Genomic DNA, 22,700 nt, shown 5'->3' with positions numbered 1-22,700 from the left:
AACCCTAGAAGGCTTTCCCTGGTGAACTTGGGCCGCCAGAGGAGAGGAAGATGCTTCCTCTAAGTGAACAATCGGGATTGTATTCATCGTCTCTTTTGGAAACGAAAAGAGATTGCCTTAAACCGGGAAGCAAAAGAGACCAGGCCGGGATGGCCAAGTCTTTCACTGAGGATAACATGTGCCTGACATTTTAACTGTCATCTATTACCTGGAGACTCATTTTTCCAAGGCCAAGTGAAGCCAGCTTTTGCACTGACATGGAATCCAAACTGATGAGTGGGTCTATCAGAAAGCATGACTCACAGTGAGACATTCTGCATTGGGTGGCATGAATTAGGTGTCAGTGGGGAGCTGGGTCCTCTCTGCATGGAGTCTGCCTTGGCCAGATGCTTGGTCCCGTTTCTCTCCAGCTACTGGTGGGCAGGGGAACCTCGGGCGGTGGTGGCAGCCCTGTGCCACAGCTGCAGTTCTCAGCCTTGGTCCCTTAGACATGATGGAGGCTCTAAGGGTATAGTGAGTGCTTCTTTCCTGACAATCTGTGGATGATTCGAACTTTCTTGGGTTTAAATAAATTTCCTGTTCGGCATGTTTGCAGGATGAGAAAACAATTATCTCTAAAATTGCAAGTAATTAGCTGTTTGCTTGTCCTTGTAGGATAAGATCTTACTGCCCTCCCACACCAAACCCAGACCACACACACACACACATACACACACACACACACACGCACAAGGACTCTGTGCTCCAGTTTTTCAGTTGTTATTTACAAGTCTCAATTTAGGGAAGGTAACCTGCAGCCTCAAGGCCACATGCGGCCCTCCAGATACTCAAGTGTCGCCCCTCAACTGAGTCCAAACTTCCCCTTTATTAAAAGAATTTGTTCTGTAAAATTTGGATTCAGTCAAAAGGCTGCACTCAACAATCCAGAAGGCCACATGTGGCCACAAGGCCGCAGGTTCCCCACCCCTGCACAGCTCACAGAAGCACACTGTCCATCCCAGTGACTTATGCTCATTAGATGTGTGTGGTGGAGTCCACACTGCGCAGGACTTGGGAAAAGTGAGAAAAACCACTTCCTCTTACCAGTTCTCTTCCCACGGGCAGGTGACAAGGCTAGCGCAAGTACCATAAAGAAATAAAGACACGAGACTGGGGACCTCAAGATGGAGTCTGCATTCTGGCTTCATCACTTACTAGCTGTGGATTCTTGAGCAAGTCACTTAGCCTCTCTGAACACCAGTTTCCTCATTTTTATAAGAAAGATTATAAAATGCAGGTTTTCTCACCAGTGGCCCTATTGACATTTGGGGCTGGATAATTCTTTGGGTGGGGGCCGTACATTGCAGGAAGTTTAGCAGCGTCACTGGCCCCTGCCCTCTAGATGCCTGCAGCCCCCAGCCCCCAACTGTGATAATTAAAAGTATCTCCAGATATTGCCAAATGTTCCCTGAAGGGAGAAACTTCCCCTGCTTGAGAACCACTGCTATAAAGGAACCCTATCTCCTTTAAATTTTTAATAAAACATCACCTAGAAACTTTAATTCTATCTCTAGGTATTTAAGGTTGCAGGAAAGAAAACAGCTGTAAATGACATGAGAGAACCCTGGGTGGGACACAGAGTCTGGGATAAAATTGAGGACCACTTGGCCTTGCTAGGAGAGTCTGGATTTTGTTTTGGTCTTGGGCAGGAGGGTGAGAGTAGCAGTATGTTCTCTTTGGCTCCCTCCCAGAGCTGTAGGGGCTTCAGTGAGCTAATGTATACGAAAGTGCACAGAATGATGTCTGTAACACTATTCATGCCGTCACAACAAAAGAATTAGTGCAATGCAGCTAGCTCACATGGAATGTCACCCAGGCACTCTCTTCACATCAGGGGCAAAACCACATTGCGTGATGCTTCTAGTTGTAGCGTTCAGTCAAATGAAGCAGTTAGGCGCCAGCCACATGCCAACAAGAATGACAGAAACCCAGCCTTATTGAATGAGTCAAACATATCTTGTAGCTGTTATAAACTATATTTGCAAATTCTTTGACCCTCTGCCCATGGAATGGTGGATCAGTGTCCCCTCCCTTTGAACCTGGGTAGACCTTTATGACTATGCTGACTAACAGCATACAGAAAATGTGACACTGTGCAACCTCCAATGCTAGGTCATAAAAAGGCGTGCACGTTAGCCTTGCTCACTCTTGGAACACAGTCTGTGTAGGGAGGAAGGAAGCCTGAGCCACCACGTGGAGAGGACACGTGGAGATGTGCCAGCTGGCGCCTCTGCTGAGGTCCTGATTGACAGGCAACACCCAATGCCAGTTAGGCCAGTTGACCCCAGAGCCCAGTCTCTGAGCCACCCACAGCCTTCAGGTCTTTCCAGCTCAAGTCACAATCATCATGAAACAGAGACAAGCCATCTCCACTGTATCTTTTCCAAACTCCTCACCCACAGAATCCATGAGCATAATAACACGGTTGTTTGGTGCAACTAAGTTTGGGCTGGTTTGTCACATAGCAACGGTAACAGAACATGCCTCCATGAAGTTCAACCACTAACTGCCCAAAGAATGTGCTTCCTGGGGAACGTGGCTCCTGTAGGATTAGCTCAGCTGGAGGCGACATCAGAAACAGTCAAGGAAGGAGTCTGTTCCTGGCACAGCGAGGAGCTTAGGATCACACATTTCATAAGAGGTGTCTGGAGGTCTTTCTTGACACAGTTGTAGAGTTGCGGAGGTTGTAATTTCTTCCATGCCACCCACCTGCAGAGCAGCTTGGGCAACAGGAAAGAGGGAGTTACTTACATTTACATATGAATATTGAACAAGAACACTAAGTGTGAGCCTTGAAAGAAGAATGCTCCTGTAGGAAGCTGTGGACATTCAGGACCTGGTTATGGGGTCAGGAGCAGCCTGTTCTGGAGAACAACCTGGCATTGACCCAGATGCTGGGCATTGACCTCTAGTTCTTGCTTGTTGGGAGAGGTCACAGGAACAAGTATGGCTATATGAGAGAAATAGTACAAGTTGCTTTCCAAACAGGAGTTAAGAGACTACAGTGCATTGAGACAATAGCAGAACGTGCAGAGGGGACTCAGGAGCACACATCATTCAGTATCATTTGTGCATTTTCCGAGTAAGCCAATTCTCCCACCCGGCTCCTCGAAGCACACAAACTGTGTTCCCTGAGGGCTCTTATAGTCACCTCATTTAATTTTAACTTGCAGCTAGATTCGGAATGTGAACTACAATTCAGGCAGAGAAGTAAAACTTTATATTAATAGCTCTTATGAAATACTATATAAGTATTTTTTATTCAGTATCAGTGGGGTACCAGCCTGAGGCAAATATGTGTGATTTCACACTTCATAAAATATTTAAACATCTTTAAATTACTTCTAGAAGAACGTGCATTTAAAAATCTCTTTCTTGATAAAACGCTCACTGGCCACTTAAGAATTTGGTATAAACTACAAGCACAGGTATCCTACAGGGACATTTGTTTATTGAGTTTCTTTACAAATTAATCTTGTGGTTTATAGCTATTTCAGACAAGTTGGACCAATTTAACTAGTGTTTTGGTTTATTCACATTTCTAAGATCAGGCACTAAATTATATTTGTATTTGGACACATTTTATTCTTAGAAAAGCCATTTTCTTGAAATATGAAATAATTCCAGCTAATTTATAATGTTCAGGAGTTTAAGGTTCAAATCTGCTTACTACACATATTAAATTCATCTAATGTTAGCATTTGATTTTGTTTGTTCTTTATTGATACATTTTTTAATCATGCTGAACGCAGGAAGAAAATGCATAAAGTTCCAGTGAAATTTGTTGTCAAGTGACTCAGACTTTACCAAATATTACTGATAACAAATCACTGAATAGGTGTCTTGAAGTAGAATGAAAACCTCAAGTAGAAGGTATAGTAATAAATTCAAATTAATGGATTCTTGTCATGATGAGTGGGGAGAAAGCTTGCAGAGATAAGTTAGGAATTGGAAACATTAAAATTTTATAAAGCACAGAAATATTTTCCATTCTGAAAAGTTATGGAGCTATATCCTATATCAATAATTCCTTTATTGCCACAGTTAAGATTCTCATCCTTCATGATATTTTTGGAGTAGTCATTGTAACTATAGCAGCAGCAGCAGCAGCAGCAGCAGCAGCAGCAGCAGCAGCAGCAGCAGCAGCAGCAGCAGCAGCACCTTTAAGGAGAAGACTTAAGCTGTGCAAAAACACAGACTTAGCATCAGACAGCCCTGAGTTCAATTCCTGGCTCTGCTAGTGGAGTTTAATTGGAACAAGCTACTTTAACCTCTCTGGGTATCAACTTCTTAATCTTTAAAAGGGGAACATCAATGGTATTTATTATTTTGAGGATTAAATGAGATAATTATTTATCATGTTCAGACAGCGCCTGTGCAAAATAAATGCTCTGTAACTATTAACTATCTCTCTACATTCAGTCTGACCACTTCAAACCCATGTTCATCCATTCATCTTTCTAAATGACTGTTCCTGTCCTAACACCCTACTCAAAAGCCCTCAGTAGCTCTGCATTACTTATCAAATACATTTCAAACTCACTGCAGTCTGGCCTCAAACGTTTTTTCTAACCTTATAAAACTGTATTTTCTACAGCCCCCACATTTCACTGAATTTGGATCATATTCTTAATGATGCAAATCATATTTTTCCACTTATTCTGTTGCCCTGCTTAGGATAACTCATTGTGATTTTTGCCCAGGGGAAACAGTTGCTTCCTGTAGCTCAGGCCTAATGTTCTTCCCTCTTTATCTTACTGCTCTGCTGACTGTATATACTTTTGAGTGCCTGTTTTGAAAGCCTGTTAGTCACTGAATCATATACTCCTTTGAGTTGCCAATATTTACAATAGTTGATATTGCATATCTCATTTAATTATAATCTCCTTGAGGTCATGGTCTATATAGTTTTGCATCATATATACCAGCAAAGATCTTGTACACAATCAACATTGAACAAACAAATATTTGTTGAGATATTTATTAACTAGTCTATGTTCTCCACTAGTATAGTTGATGCAGAACAAAGTGATCTTTGTTTCTAAGAGTAGCCTCTATTAAATATTTGTGCTATTTATTGCTATGTCCCTGAAGTTGATTTCATGAGAAATTTGCCACTATCCTATCCTAATCATTTTAGGGGGGGCACAACTCAAGTGCAATGGTGTCAGCACAGGGATAAACTCCCTGTAGATAATGAGCTATGATTTTTCAAGGACAATATGCTTTTCACAGAAAGGAGAGGGCTCCATGTTCCTGGACTGGAACCCCATTATTTGAATTCTAAGGAAGACACATAGAAAATGAACAGGGCAAAAACTGATGAAACCCTAACCTCAGGATTCCCTGGGCAGCTAGGAAGAATCCCTCCCCTGGCCCACCCCCAGTAATACCAGGTCTGACAAAGAGATGGAAGCTAAAGCAACAGAACAAAAAACCACGAAAACAGCAACAGCAGCAACAACAACACACCAACAGCTACAGCTAGAACTCAAACCTTTCCATTGTGGCTCTACTCTCCCTGCAAGGGTGCCCACCGCCATGCCTGTAGCACTCTGTGCAACCTGTGTGAGGGCCACCCATTGACCTGTGGTGTGGATTATGTTTTCATGTATTATCATATCCTGAGGACCTACGAGCACCTAGTGCATAGTAGGTATTTAATAAACGATTTTGTGAGCAAGGAGTGAATGAATGACTATATTCCTCCACATAGAAGTGGAAAGACAATAAACGCACTTCATTTTCTGCAAGCCAGTGGACTGGGTTACAACAAATTCAAGATTCAATGTTTTAAGTTTAGCAAAATGTAGTAAACACAGAACACTTAAAAGGCTGTCTTTGAAAAAAATCCAAGGGGATGCTGGGCTTTGAAGGCACATTGTTCCCATTGCTCGTGCTGACTCTTTCCTTCTGGGCTTCCGAGCAGGCTGCGAACTTGAGGGTGGGGTGGAGGGTGCTACAGCAGGCTTCCTCTGGGCCTGTCTCACCACATCTTGTAAGAGGACTTAGGACGTTATATTATTAGCTCCCAATTAACCGTACTGCTAAGGCAAATGTTTGAAAGATTCAGTGCTTCATTTGGGGAAGTTAGATTTGAAATATTAAGAGTAGACATCATCGAAGGTTAGACATGCTTCTATCAACTTCATGCCAGCGTCAAAGTTCACACACTGGACTTACGGAGGTTGGGTCTCATTAGTTTAAGAACTAAAAATATTATCTATTATACCAAGAGCTTGATAGCTGTCTGCTCTCAAAGGTAAGCCCATTTGATTAGAAAACTCTGTTTAAAATTGCATAGTTTCTAAGCTGTCATACTTTTTCTCCTCTGAGGATACTTTAAAAACTCTATATTCAGTTCCACTGTTATTGTGGCTCTTTCTTAGTTTCCACTTTATGTAAAATCCAAGCCTGGGTATTTTTATCTTCCCCGCAAGTAGTTAATCCATAGCAGAATGGGCTGTGTTGCTGGTCGTTAATAGATACTTTTTATTTTCGTTTTACGGTAACACACATTGAGCCCCGAGTAAGTGCCAGGCTCTTTGCTAAGCTCTTTGCACATGTGATAGCATTTCATTCTCATAACGACTTCAGGCAGTAGACGTTGTTATTATTATTATTATTATTATTCTCATTTTAAATGAGTAAAAGGCTTACAGAGGTCACGAAACTTGCTCAAGATCATACAGCTAATCAGTGCTGGAACTACGATTTGAACCCAGGTCCAGATAACACCAAAGGCATTGCTTGTAAGCAATGCACATTGCATCTACAAATTACAAGTTTCAGAAAAGGTAACAGCCTCCCAGAGCCAAAGAAAAAAAACGCCTGAAAGATTCTTTCTCTGATAAATCAAAAGATCTGAAGGCTTCATAACTCCCATGTCAGATTATTAACATCAATCACAAAACACAGTCATTTATTTAAATGCTGTTTGCTGAGCAGAGCCAGCTATAAACAAGAAATGTGTTCTGTTAAGCCCAGGGTTGCAGGGAGACTCGAGGGCATCAAGTATCTGTGAGGAGGTGGAGAGAAGTTAGGCTCAGCCTCGTGTGTAAGGAAGAAGCCAGTGACGTCTAAGTTCCTGTTGGGGTGAAAGGTTTCAGCAAGCCGTTCCATGAGTTTAGATACTTCTCTGCCACACACACTCTTTCCCTCATCATCATTACATCCCCTTCAAGTTCCACTTCACTTAGCGTACCCAGCCTTTCCAGATAATAGTCAAATGTATATACAGGTGCTTAATACATTTCAAAGACTTCTGCACAAGTCTCAGCTTAGTAACTGCCGTTCGCCCTGAAAACTACCATCGTTGGCACGCTAAAATATTTAAAGCAAACAAAATAATATTGATATCAAACAAAACCCAAACACTTCAAGGGAAATATTTATAAAGTTTCTAGTAACCTTTCACCTTAATTTTCTAAGACTTTCCAGTCCAGGTTGTGCAGGGCTGGATGGAAGGAGAGCACTAGGCACGTCCTTCCTTCATCAGATGGCCTCGGCTGATGGGTTCCTTTAGCTCCTCTGAGGCAGATAGCCCACTGCGACCACAGTAAGCACTTTCAGGCCTCCAGCTAGACAGCCTCAGCCTGCAATCCCACCTACAAGCAGCCATCCACGGGAAATCTTAGCCTTAGGCAGTAAGCTCCATTTACATTTGGAAATTCACAACTCTGAAAGCCTATGACTTATGACACTTTGACTGGTCAAGGTCCCTGAATCTATGACACAATGTTTTTCACTTTAAAAGGTTTTATTCTGCTCCTGGATAAGGGAAACTATTTATTAAAAGTGAAACACTATTTATTAGCTGAGTGAAAACACAAAAAATAAAATTCTTGACGCCTCAGAATGGAAGAATAAGAAGAAGGAAACCTAGAGTTTCAGAGGACTCTGATTAATTTATATAGTACATCACTCATAGTACATCAAATACATAAAAAGAAGATTTAAAATGAAGCTAAGAATCAGGGCAGGCGCAGTGGCTCATGCCTGTAATAATAGCACCCTGGGAAGCCGAGGCAGGAGGATCACTTGAGGAGATCTAGACCAACTTGAGCAAGAGTGAGAGGCCCATCTCTACAAAATATAGAAAATTTAGCCAGGCATGGTGGCAGGAGCCTATAACCCTAGCTACTTGGGAGGTCAAGGCAGGAGGATCACTTGAGCCCAGGAGTTTGAGGTTGCAGTGAGCCATGATGACACCACTGCACTCTAATAGGGTGACAGAATGAGACTCTATCTCAAAAAAAAAAAAAAACGAATAAAAAATTAAAATAAAATAAAGTATAATGAAGCTAAGAATTAGTAGACAACATCCGTAGTCACAAGGTGAGGACAAAGGTGTTCTAGAACCCAGGCATCCTGTCTCCCAGTTCCCTGACCTTGCCATGCAAATAGGTCTCTTTTCCTACTGGAAACTGACTATTCTACCTAAAGATCACATTGTTCCTATGTTTGTAAGATTCATTTTCTTTCCCTGCACAAGTTTTAAAGCTGCATGTAATTCATGTGTCTGGATGTCTTATCCACAGTTTATGCTGCTTGCAATAGAGAAGCAGTGCTATTTATAGTATAGGTTGTGTCTGCAAACCCAATTATTGGATAAAACCTCAAATCACATGCAATCAAGCACCCCCAAATTAACCTTTTCTCCTTAAAAATTCCCTTCCCTGAGCACTCGCACAAGCACAGTCAGTTCATAAATCTCTTTATGTAAATAGCAGTCATGAAGCAAGGGAGGAGGTCTGTTTATTATTTTTGATCCTGTTTTGCTTCTGGCAAAATTTCACAAACAGCAGAAGTTGGCAGAACATTGATATTTTCTTCTGACTGGCTACTGTTCTCTAGCTACAAGTGCAGAGTACAACTGAGACCATTCTGGTTTGTAGGCCTCAGTGGTGACTGAGGTCAGAACTTTGAAATCTGAGGGGAAAGATCTCCACTCAGGACTTCTCTCTTGTGGGCCCTCCTTGCACTACTGGGCTGCTGAGTTCCAGATCCATGGGCCAGAGAATGACACAGGTCTGACCTGATTCCTACCTCATTCCTCACCTTCCTGTCTGAAAAGATCCACTGTGAAGTCACATGGCCCCTGAGCTCTGTGAGCCCCAGGGACCCTAGGAAAACTTGGGGGAGGATGGGCACTCTACTTCCAGAAATTCTAGGAAGTAGGGAAGCGTTTTGAAGGGTCAGAAATAGAGAAAGGAGGTTGGTGGTGGAAAAATCCATCCTTTCCCTCTGTGATGCCTGTTCCTACATAACCATGCTGGCTCCCAGCCTTTGGCAAGGAATCCTGCTGCCATGACATTTACTTTGGATAAACAGCAGCCAGCCCTCAAGAGGGCAATGGAAGGGCAGTTAGTATAGGATGGTCATGCGGCCTTGCTGCTGGCCTTGGTGACACAATGAGGTCCTCCAACAACTTGAGAGGTTGGTGGGGGAGGGAGGAGCAACCAGGTCTATAATGATGAAAAACAACAACAAAAAAAAAACACACCAAAACCTTCTTTGGTTCCAAGTAAACACGTCTACCTATAATTTTGAGGATGATGGGGTTGCACAGTCATGAATAACGTGGGCTCCCACATCATCCAGACTTGAGTTCAAAGCCCACCTCTGCTACCCACTTATGGTATAACTTCGGAAAGGTTTATTTAACTCAGAGAACTTGTTTACTCATCTGGAAAATGAACACAGTAAGACCTCCTTACTATGTTTGTTTTCCAGATGAGTAAACTTAACTCTTAGGTCTTCATGAAAATTAAAGGAAAAAACAATACATGCAGTGCTGAAAATAGTCCTTGGTACATCATAGAAAGCCCTCAGTAAAAGCAGCTAAAGGGTGAGTATCCCTTATCTGAAATGCATGGGACTAGAGGTGTTTTGCACTGGGAAGTTTTTGGCGGGGGTAGAATATTTGCCTTATACCAGTTGAATATCTTTAATCTCAAACTCCAAAATCAGAAGTGCTCCAATGAGCATTTTGTTTGAGCACCATGTCAGTGCTTGAAAAGTTTCAGATTTTAGAGCATTTTGGATTTGGAATTTTCCAATTAGGGCTGCTCAAATGGTTAAGTATATTGTTACTATATTTTAAATTTTGTAAATGTTTCAAAAGCTAAAGATTGTGGTGTAAGATATAAAAGTCAACCAATCCCAGATGTGAGCATTTCATCTAAGTACATCTAAATATTAATAAACTCAGCTGACAACTTGTCTCTCCATGACAAACCCCAAATCTTTTCACTTGGGTGACCCAGTGGAAATGTTCTCCCACAGCCCAGAGGCATGGCTTGCCCAGGCCTCTGGGTGCAGCTGCACAGACTCAAGCAGCCTGAAGGAAGCGTGACTGACAGTTAATGAGCTGAAAAGAACTTGTCTCAACGCAACGTCATTCCTGGCATTACGGAACAAAGCAATAAACCTCACAGAATACAAGCTGCAGTGTCCAGGGCCAGCTCGGCTAAGGTAACCAAAGACGGAGAGGAGACAAAATTGACAGGAGAAACGTCATGCGAAACAAACAGAAATATAATGGCTTCGGCAGAAATACAATTAAAAAGTGGGAGGAGAGGAAGTAATTTTACTCTAAATGGGGTGTGGGGGGGGGAGTGGACTCTGAAACAATCTCTATTCTGCCAGTTAATGTTTTACAACTGCAGCTGCTTGCCGCCAAATTTCCCTATTATATCCAGGAGTCTATACTTACCATAGAGCCCGCTCGGATAAACGTGTTTTTCCACACCACAAAATTCTGCTCCGAAAAAAATGATTTAGGAAAACGAAATCAGAAACTTTTCAAAGTAGGAAAACTTGCCTATGCATTTGTCAGGTCTCTGAAAGACAGATTGTGGAGAACAAAGCTTCCTAACCCAAGATTGTTGTACCATTTTACACATATCTTCAAAAAGATAATGCATGTGGAACTGTGCCACAAACTGTCATGCGCTATACCAAGGAAGGAAATAATATTATAATAGCTTTTCAAAGTTTACAAGATGCCATATGCAGACATCAAACAGTGCATCCTACAAAACAAGGCTTTTACAAGGCTCAAGATTAACATTTAAGTTATAATGTATAAGACTGTACTAACTGCTGTTTCTATTCTTTGTGAAGGACCTCCCAAATACAGAGAGATCTAGAAGTATAAGTAATCCATAAAATAAATAGGACAAAAGAATCCATAATGTTTTATCTGTCAGGATTTTACTCCATTCAACTCTAAGAGCAAATTTCAGCAAATGATAATGATCATATTTGTATGTAGTCTTTCATTGCTGAACGATTGAATAAAAATGAAGAATATTCCTCAATTAAAAGGAATGGAACCCTCAGAGGAAATAGACAATTGAAGTTTCTTAAATAATTTGAACCAGCATGAGAAACAGAAAGCTAAGTTGTTAGTTGGGCATTATAAAATTTATATGCACATTTTACAGCATTTTTCTCTATTTATTTCTCTACATGAAGACATATAAAACTGGAAAGTTTCTACAAAATTAACAGAAATCTCAAAGTTAACATCCATGTAGAAAATCAAAATAATTTGGGAGTTCAGATTGTCTTTTCATATGTGCTCTTATTCTTTCATTCATTTTCTTTCAATGTGTGATGATCTTTTCTCAGTATCCTCTGAAACAGGGAGATACTATCTACCTTCAAGGGCTGTCATGAGTATTGAACAAGAGGAAAACGTGGAAGCAACTAGCACAATACCTAGTAAGCATGTGCGTACCATAAAAGTCAGTCCCCTTTATCTTTTTTGATGTAGCAAATAAAATTGGAAAATAAAACATTCAGTACATGTTATGGGCTGAATTGTGCCTCTCTGAAATTCATGTGTTAAAGTCCTCACCCCCAATATCTTAGAGTGACACTATATTTGGAGATAGGTTCTGTAAAGAAGCAATTAAGATAAAAGGAGGTCATATGGGTGGGCTCTAATCTGATATGACTGGTGTCTTTAGAAGAAGAGACCAGGACACAAGCATACACAGAGGGAAGATGACATGAAGGCCATCTGCAAGCCAAGGAGAGAGTCCTAAGGAGGAACCAACCCTGGAGACACCTGTTCTTGGACTTTCAGCCTCCAAAACTGTGGGCAGATACATTTCTGTGGTTTAAGCCATCCAGCCTGTGGTACTTTGTTACGGCAGCCCTAAAACACTAATATAGTCACTGACAGCATTAGCATGTTCTATAATTATAAAGTTATTAATATTTTCCATGACTAGTGTAGTGCTAGCCTTTGTTCAATTGGCTTTCCAGAATGTCAGTTACAGATGGATCCATTTACACCTCACATTATGGAGATTTAGGTCTGGAAGACTTAGGTGACTTATCCAAGGTCACCCCAAATTCAGGTTTGGTGCCTTCCTACTATATCTACTGTCATTGCTGGAGGAGCAAAAGTGGATTTTGGATTGCTCTTAAAAAGTTCGCTGTTACACAAATATTTGGGTTCTAAGAAATACAACTTAAACCTGAATGTCCCATCTAATAAGGCCCCATCTATTACTGGTTAATAACACTTGCCTTGGGCCTGTTCCTACCCCTCCATCCCCACTCTGATGTGAAGCACAGACCTTCTCCTCCAGCTGCCCTGCCCTCTCTCAGCTGTGGACTTTACCACCTAGTGATTCCAAGAGCCAGGAACACTTCCTGCCAAGAACTGTCTCTTTTACTGCCGGAAGGCAAGGATCAACATGCTTTGCTATTTATCCATAGGAACTAAAACTTGACCTAAACCCACCATTTCAGGCCAGTTCAGGGCAACCAAGAGAGTAACTGCCATCCATGGGATACCACAATTGGGAAAGACAATAGTTTCCATTATAGTTTAGGATATATACCTCTTCTGTTCCAAATTTTGGGGTGGACACATTTTAAGGATACACCAAAAATGTGGCATTATGTATGTCTGCCTTAGTAAACACGGTATAGAGTACATAGGTTACTCTTCCTTTGATGATACAGTACCTTGACGAGTCATATGTACGTGGATGTTTAACATATATTTTTCTTATATTGAGCACTTAGCATGTGCCAGTCACTGTGCTTTGTGTATAGTTATATTCTCTCATTTAATTCTTGCAATAGCTCTGAGATAGTTGCTATTATTAGTGCCATTTTGCCCACAGGGGAACCACAGCTTAAACACATTAAGTAACTTGGCCAAGGTCACTCTGCAGGGAAGATGTAGAGCTAGAGTTCAAAATCAAGCTCCATGACACCAAAGCCCTCTAACTGTTTCAAGTTGTAGAGGCAGAAAGTTTGAAGTTTGGGTTGAATGGACAGTGTCTCTGGGACATTCTTTAGCCCATGGGGCTATTTGTAAAAGAGAAGAAAGTGTTTCTTGAAATTTAACCAACACGTTTCAATTATTTGCCCCTAAGAACAATACAAGTATCAATATCCTGCCAACAGAGTAACTCTTGGAAGATTGGCACAGGGGAAGGCAGGAAGCAGATATCCATCTCTCTGCACCCATGTCATGAGCTGTTACAGGCAACTCCAATGGACCGGCTGCCCTGGCCAGTGATAACATGTAAATATTCAAATGTGGAATTGTGTCACACTCAGTGTTGGGACCAACAGATGATGAGCAAAGTCAGTGGAATTCCTTTGCAGCCTTCTTTAAGATATCCTGTAAAACTGATTTCCCTTCCTCCTGCCAAGTTCTTTTCCTCCTTCTTCTAGGAAGCCAGTAATAAAAATATCTAAGCAGCTTTGTCTGCTTTAGGCCTTCCACCTACAAGCACAGCAGGTGGAGTGGAATACTAAGGATGAGGATCCGAATTTTCAATGAAGGGGATTAGCAGTCCCTCCTACCCAAGAGAGTTTAATTGTGTAAATGAAGGTGGTTTGATGACTGAGAGCTCAGTTTTACAAAAGCCCAGACAGTAAGGGCCTTGAAATGGATTTCATGCTCTATTTTGAGAAATGCATTTAGTGGGAAATGTGTTGTGTCCCTCAAAGCATCTGGGAGAGATTCTTTAAATTAGATTCTAGTAGATTCTAGTCTACTTGGGTGGGAATCATTGGAATATCATCAATATCATTAATTGGTGACTCCTATTTCTTATAGTAATTTTAAATAGTGTCAATAATTTTAGGGTAGTAAAACTGTAAGAAGAAAATATGATTTAATGACTATATATATATACTTTTTACCAGTATGTCATTTGATGAATAAAAATGTATGTGCAATGCTGCTGTTCACTTGTAGAGATTGAATGCTAATCACAGGTTCTTGCCATCCATATGTATGATTTTCAAAACTAACCAGGAGGAGGAGAGTTGGAATGCAGGAAGAGAATGACTACTTCAAAATGCTGACATGTAAATTGGGTACTTGGCGACTGCCAAGTTCCTTTACATTCCCTCTACACTGTTGCATCGTTGTGTTGTATCAGTCTGTTAGAGCGGCAAAACAACACACGTCATTTGTATTTTAGTCAGTCTGCCTCTGTCAGACCTTTAAAATTGTCAGGATTCCTACGCCTTGTGAAGGAAGTCATTTGGCAGTCTAGTCAGACATTTTAGATTTATTTCTACTGATTTCCTTTTGCTAACAGCATTAGCATATTCTGTAATTTTATTTTTCATGTCCTCCATCTAAATTCCTTTATATCCTAAGCTTCTCCAAAGACACAGAGAGAGAGAGAGAGAGAGAGAATTCATGTCTTTTCAAACAATAGTATATAAATTTTCATGCTTCTCGTTCCTGCCCTTGATGGCCCGGTGACAGAATGATTGCTGTGGTCTTGTGTGACTTCACAAAAGGGTAGTCTGGGCTAGACGGTATGGACGAATTCCCCATGCATTCCATCGTAGCTCTTTGATATTTTGTGAATGTCTCTCAAAAAGCTTCATTCATAATGTAAATGCTAATGTGTTATCTCTTTGCCAGCAGGAGGAAAAATATCTCAAGAATATATGTGCAGGCTTCCTGGAAATTGATAAGTTGCTTATACAAACTAAGCCAAACAAATTGTACTAATTAAAATTATCTACATAATTTTACTTCATTCACTTCATTCTGCCATACTGGGAGAGACTTTATATAATTTTTGGACCATGAAGCCAGACATTGATTCCCAGTCACCCATCAATGCTTGAGATTCAGTGAGTCCATATCCCATGTCACCTACAGCAAGGATGAGTTTAAGACTCCTGAAGAGTTTCCTGCTTCTCTCCTGTGGGGAAGTGATTTCACCTCTCAGCAGTAATGGAATATCTTGAATTAGCTGCAGTAATGTCACACTCCTTCTGACCTCACCCAGGATTTCAGCTATATCATAGGTTAGGCAAAGCCACAGCTCAAAAGCAATAATTTATTTGTTCTGGCCCAACCATACCTATGTATCAATAGAGTTGTTTGAGCTACTTGGGGACTGGTTGTATTCTTGATGTTGGCTACAATCATTAACTCTGCCCATGCACTAACTCCTTCAGTTTTTTTCCAACAAATGTGCAGGAGCTGCCTAATCAGGTTATAATCTTTGTTTGGCTGTTAGTTCTCATAAAAAGATGTCCATCTTGCCTTTACACAGTTGATTTTTAAAGTATATAGAGCTGGCCTTCTTTGGAAACATAGAATACTTGCAATATCACTCTCCAAAGTACAACTTCAAACTATCGACTGCCCAATCCATGCATGAAATATATTCAAAGACAAATTATCTGAATGAACCACAGGCCATCCACTCTCCTAAATCAGCATTTCTAAAATGTGTTCCCCACGGAACATTGGTTTTGCAAGATATCACTTCCTGGTCTCTAGTAAAAAGTGGTTTCCTGATAAAATACATCAGTTTAAACAAAGTTAAACTATTTTTTGCAGGAATTCTCTGAGCTTTTCTTAAGTGTGAATTTCCAAGAAGGGAAAGAGGATGTAGCATTTCCCAAAATTACTTAACTGTAGAAACATATTTTCCCTTGAATGTCTATCTGATGGGACTAGTGCTCTGTGAAGCAGAATCTGAGAAATTGCTTCTAGATAGTCTCAGTGCTATCTCTAGATTAAGACAGAGAATCAGAGGACTGCACACCTGAATGCACTCCACCACCAAATATTTTTAATGGGCTATCATTTGTTGTGATTCCCCCACTTCCACTTGGGGGATAAGAAATAATCAAATGAGACTCACTACTGAATTTACAGTAGGAATTGTTTGAAGGCACCATTCAGTGTAGCTTGTAGTGTTCCCTTTATGAGATTTGTATGAGAAAATGCTCTCATATGTCAAGTTCTTAGGTGGAAATTCTCCCAAATATCAATTCCCAGGAAAAGCTTGGTTGGTATGTTTTCATGTTATGGACATGGTAAATCATCCCTTGGTGATGTTTTCCTCTTTGCTTAGATCAGGGAAGAACTCCAGTCAAATTTGGAGCCCATGTTTAATAATTACTCAGGGCCTTATATTTTATATTCCTATTTCTATATTATTAATTAACCAACATTTTTTTCATCAGATTTCTATTTTTATAATCTTGAATTGTATATTCTTCCCTAAACTACCTCGAATCCTTTTGGTAAAGAGATAGAATGTAAATTAATATATGATATCTTTACCCATGTCAAAATCATGTTCTCATTGACCTTGGGGAGACAGTAAACTATTTTTATATGATCCTTAATTCATTCAAATATCTGGTGTGTGGTTCATGGGTTCTCCTACCTTCATGTATCTCCTTCAACAGTCTCGCCACTGTGTTTCCATAGCTAATTAAACACAGAGACAGTGTGTAGCCTCATTAATGACCTGTCTCCATTAAATCCTCACCTACCTATTTCTCTTTATATAAGAGGTTTATCAAAACCCACGTATCATTTGCTCTCTTATTAAACTTGTTTTGGGTCATCAATTGATACTGCTAAGACCACCAGTGGTGATGTTTTTTCTATTTTGAGCTATCTGTGTTGATGATTAATTTGCTAAGAAAATGAGGAAACTTGCCTTATAAGAGTTGCTGACCACCCAGAATTTACTAAGGATTAAAGCACTGATGATAAGAGGAGAAAGTATAAGAAAAATGAAACTTTATTCACTTAAACTAAAGTCACAGAATCCAAATTTGGCAACTGCCTGCATCTGGACTGTGTAAGCTATAAAGCAACGACATGTACGCATTGAACCCACAATTTGGTTAAAGTGAAACTCTAAAGTTGTACTTGTTTACAAGCATATTGACCCCTTTGCTAATTTCCTTCTAGCACTCACTTCTTGATTGATCACAATTTTACCGTGCAATAATTTGCGAAACGCTATTCAAAGTTAGTTAACTTAATTCACTGGGCAGATTTTCCTGTAACTTTGGTTAAACAGTATCCTTTCTGAGTGGGACCCTTCCATCACCAGTACAGAATAAAAAGAGGCTCTGATTCATAAAATGTGAATTTATGACAGTTGCCACTCTTTTCTCTTTTTTCATACACAACTTGAGCAATACATGACTGATGCATTCTCAGCCTGCTTTCTGTGTTCCATCTGTCTTTCAGTCAGTGCATTTACTCTCCAGTTTTGAAAGCAGTCGGGGAAGAAAGTACTAAACATAGACAAAGGGCAATTCCAAAAGAACAAATGATTGTTTAATTTAGGTTGACGCTACCCAGTTGGTGGGGTCTCATCCACCAGGGACGGGTGATGTTCACCACTTAGGCTGGGCAAATTCCCAAGATGCCAATTGACAGAGTCATGAGTGAGAATATATTACTCATGCCCACTCGCATTCCCTGGGGACAAAAAGAAAAAAGGCAGTATATTCCACTCTAGTTGAATTCAGCTCAGGTGCAATAGCTATTGAAAAATAGTCTCAGATAAAAAGTCAATGAAAATGACAGTCCAACTTTCACTCCTTACCTTAGCAGTGCAATTTTCTACATTCTACATTTTTAAAAAAGAAAGTGCTTATTGTGAAAACAGGACACACACACACACACACACACACACACACACAGACACACACACGGGCATTCTCCAGTCCCTTCAGTTCTTGCGATAGGCCAGGCATAGTGACAACTCCACTTTGCAGGCCTGGGCTCCTGAGAAAGGAAGGTATTTCCAAGCTTCTTTATAGTTCTATGGACATTTAAGTAGCCCATAAGACTGGACTTGATCATTTCCATTAAATATGTCACTTATAAATAGATCTATTAATAGATCATTTCTAATAAATTGATAATGAGAGCATTACAGAGATATCAAAGAAGTATGTCCAGGTATGTGATGAACAATGGCATAAGAAAAATGTAAATAAGAATCATCTTTCTCTTAAGGTGATACCTATGATTACAGAATCCTAGACCTTTCAAGATGATGGGACTTCAGAAATCTTTAATCCAAATGCTTTATTTTAAAGGGGAAAAAAAAGGTCCAGAGAAGTTGTGACTTACCCAAATCACAGAACAAATTAGTGGCAGAAGTAGAACAAAAACCTGATTTCCACTTTACCATTTCCTTGACAAACTGCAGAAAACTTATAATCCATTGATTTATTCCACATAATAAAGCTGCTCTATTTCTTTCTTGGGTTCTATTATATTAGGTTTAAGTTTCTCTGCTGTCTACACTCTTGTTCAAGGAGTTACTGACTTAACTACAGAGAGAATTCCAGAACTTGAGAATGAGAATAAAGTAAGCAATTATAATCCATCCGTTCTCATCAAGAAATGAAGGCTTAGTGAAGTTCTAGAATGTGACACTATAAAGAAATGAGGGAGTGTCACAGAGTCTGGTTCCCTGTCTCCTTTTCCTGGCTCAGTGAACTTTGCTGCAATCTAGGTCATCTCATGAAAGCACTTAAAATAAAACAAAAAGTTTAATAGTATGATAAATTCTTTCTAAAAGCAAGTAATGACATTCATATATCTACTTAGATTTGGATTTTCCAGATTTTGTGTTTCTGTGTGTGTATGTGTAGACTTTAAAGATGGTGCATCTGTACCCAATAAATCATAGCCTACTTAGATATCTACTAGATTCATATATCTACTTAGATTTGCATTTTCCAAATTTTGTGTTTCATATATCTACTGAGATTTGGATTTTCCAAATTTTGTTTCTGTGTGTGTATGTGTAGACTTTAAAGATGGTGCATCTGTACCCAATAAATCATAGCCATCAAATAATGATACATAAATCCAAGTTTCCCACTTCACACCCATTAGAATGGCTACTGATGATATCACACACACACACAAAAAAACAGAAGTGTAGTATAGACATACCATGAAATATTATCCAGCCTTAAAAAGGAAGGAAATCCTGTCATATGTTAGAGCATGAATGAACCTCAAGGACATTGTGCAAAGTGAAATAAGCCAGTCACATAAAAACTGAATGATTCTAATTATTTGAGGTACTCAGAGTAGTCAAATTCATAGAGACAGAAAGTAGACTGGTGGTTGCCAGAGGCTGAGAGAAGGGAAGGAATGAAGAAATGTCATTTAATGGGTACAGAGTTTCAGTTTTGCAAGATGAAAGGAATTCTGGAGATGGGTGGTAGTGTGGTAGCACATTATGAATTATGAGTGTATTTAATACCACTGAGCTGTACACTTAAAAATGGCTAAGATGGTAAATCTAATATGTATTTTACCACAATAAAAAAAACTGGGGGAAAAATCCAATTCTCCTTTCTCTTGGCCTAACATGGTATTGCTCCACCCCCAGCATCCTCTCTGGTCTCTACTCCCAAGTGCCTGCCACTGAGGGAAATAAGGACCATTATTATTTCCATTCTCTCTCTCTACAACAATTTCCCTATTGATTCAAGCAAGAATGTGGGGTAGGGATTATGGGGAGTATGACTTACAATAAACTTTCACTCTGTAAAACAACACGCTCTTTTAAATATCTCTTCTCTTTTTAACTGGACTTGAAACTCCAGAACTAAAAAATAGGCTAGGGAAATGATGCATGTATGCTTTGGAATATACCCTAAGATGAGCAAGTTTAGATTCATCTGGGGTTTGGGTAATTAATTCTGATCCTGTGCATCATCAAAGATTCCTTTATTTCTCCTTGTTTTTCCTCCCCATGAGTGTGTCTGCTGTTGAATCATGTCCATGACATTCAATGATTATCTCACCATAATGAGGTCAGTGGGGAGCAACTTACTTTGCACTGTCCCCAACAGCCATGAGAAATTATGATGCCTCAAATTATATTAACATAATGCTAACTCTTCCTTGAAAGATCTAAAGGAGAGTAATGCAAACACTTTCACTGATGTGGCTATCGTTTCAAGATACTAGTATGCAAAATACAAAAATAATGTTGTTATTAATTTTATGTGCACTCGATAAACTTTAATTGAATGATTAAAAGCTGTTAGTAAAATAACTTGGCATCCTGTGCTATTGTGTACTAACTGATCAAGGAGCATAAAACACTATAAAAATAGAACCTCACAGGAAATCCCATAACGAGTGACCAATTCTAATTCTGTAATATGGTTCATTGCTGTATCCTGAGTAGAAAAGGCTAAAAAGTCCTTGGTATATTATAAAATATATCCCAAACTCAATCATAGGTTCAGTACTTTAGCACACATTATAAAAATTAAAAAATGGTCTAGTGTATTACAGAGTATGGGCTCTAGACCTGTATTCAAATACCAGTTCCTACTGTGTGACCTTGAACAAGTTACTGGAACTCTATGTGCCTCTGTTTTCTCATCTTTAAAATGGGCATAAAAATAGAACTTAACTGTAAGGATTTTTTTTTTGAGAAAAAATAAATTAAAATTTACACAGAGCTCTCAGAGCAGTGCCTGATGCATTATAAATGCTCAATCCACATTCTGTACTACAGTAAATCCAATAAAATCATCTTGCATCTGCTTTCTCATTGTCTTACTACACAGTTATATGATATTAATAAATAATGATTTCTGAATCATTGGACTACTAGAATTCTTTCTTGCTTCCCTATGATCTTAATGATCACTTTTAAGTTTTAGACATTCGCTGGCTTCAAACATTCCATTACTAGTATAAAAAGGTTGGAAATGCTCAAATTTTCTAATTAAATAAAATGAAACATAGACCTGGAGTGTTCATACGTCTGTATGAGCAGGAGCTTTCGATGAATGACAAGTGTGTTCATAGATTCAAATTTTTAGTGAAAAAATAACCCTCATTCCAACAAGAACATACATAATTTTTAATAAAATAAATTATTGTTAAATACATCTAAGGAAGTTTGCAAAGTAATTTCAACTAGTTCTATGCCATATTTCTAATGTGACATACACTTTATAAGCATGCTGAGAAACATTTGCAGATTGTAGATGATAAACCATCATCAAAGAGTTATTAAGCCCTTATGTCCGTAAGAATGATAGCATCTGGTAAAGCAATATTGTCAGAAATTTCTAAAACTAAAATGGAGCTGGTTTTTATCCTAAGCCTAATGTATTTTTAAATTAAGCCACAGGGAAATGATTACTTTTGTTTCTATTCAATCAAGACCCGCACACAGAGTTTATGGAATGACATAATATCCTTCCTGAAATCAGACCAGCATGTAGGACCAGTATCCTTTACACATAACTAGTTCCTGAACCTTTACAAACAAATCCTAATTTCCAAGGAAACAATCTCATCAAATGCTGCTCACTAGAATACATATTGTTCTTTTTGGAAACATTACGATAAGATTTTCACGATTACAAATCCCAACTTCCCCTCTAAAATTCAATATACCCTTAAGCTCATTTATTTAAGTGGAAACTGTATTTTTATAATGGCTCTAGAAATTCCTTGTAAACTCATATCACACCAGTGATAATAATTTAGCCATTTTTTCAGTTCAGGAAAGGGGTGGTCATTAACTGATTACAGATATGTGCACATTAGGAGCTTCTTAGGAATGTACACCTTTCTACTTTCCATGGATCTATCCTATAAGGAGATATTTTAAACTTTTTTTGGAGAAGGTAAGTTTTAATAATTTCTAGCCTTCCATGCTTGTATTTTTTGGGGACTGACAATAAAAAGAACATCTAGAAGCTTATAATCAATATTCTCTCCTCTTTGGCTTAGGAAGATAGTGTTTTCTGTGTAGGTCACAGGATTTGTTTTGAGATGAACAAACACATTTATTCTTTAGTAGAAAAGTAATATCAACAAATCAGTGGCAACTACTGACATCAACATACAAACAGGAAGAGAATGTGATTCTAGCTGTCAGCCGATGGCCTTAAGAATAGAATTCTTTCCTCTCTTTACAAAGGATGTTCTAAATACTATGGGCAGGGTAGGGTGGACACTAGTTCCCTGCACCCTCCCTAATTAAACAAGTGTCCATGTTCTAAATATGACAGAGTACGAGGAACCTACCGAAAAGCTCCTAAAACACACACTGAGTAAGCCTTTCTCATGCGTTCTGTAGGCACACGTAAATTTTGTCATTTATGAATCACTGTCCCACCGTGAAGTTTACTGTGCACTTTATGTTGAGTTATGTGGCAGCTAAGGGCTGTCACTGTTTGCTTAAAAACGGCAACCTAAAGTTATTTTTCAAAGTTATGTGTCATGTGGCATAGAAATCCATATACTGTAAAGTGAAAACAATCATTTTTCAAACACTGGGTTAGCATGAAATAGAGCCAACAGAAATCAGAATGAGCAAACAGCCTTC

The 22,700-nt window shown here is 39.3% G+C and overlaps 1 protein-coding gene across 2 annotated transcripts in view; it reads right to left on the bottom strand.

The window, feature by feature from the left end:
* STARD13 (StAR related lipid transfer domain containing 13) overlaps positions 1-22,700 on the bottom strand; it is a 214,291-nt gene that overhangs the window by 138,352 nt on the left and 53,239 nt on the right. The window lies entirely within an intron of this gene.

The sequence above is a fragment of the Microcebus murinus genome, chromosome 13 (assembly GCF_040939455.1).
Source record: "Microcebus murinus isolate Inina chromosome 13, M.murinus_Inina_mat1.0, whole genome shotgun sequence".
In the NCBI taxonomy this organism is placed as follows: Eukaryota; Metazoa; Chordata; class Mammalia; order Primates; family Cheirogaleidae; genus Microcebus; species Microcebus murinus.
The sequence above is the reverse complement of the archived record's forward strand: the minus strand, read 5'-3'. Positions and strand labels throughout refer to the sequence as shown.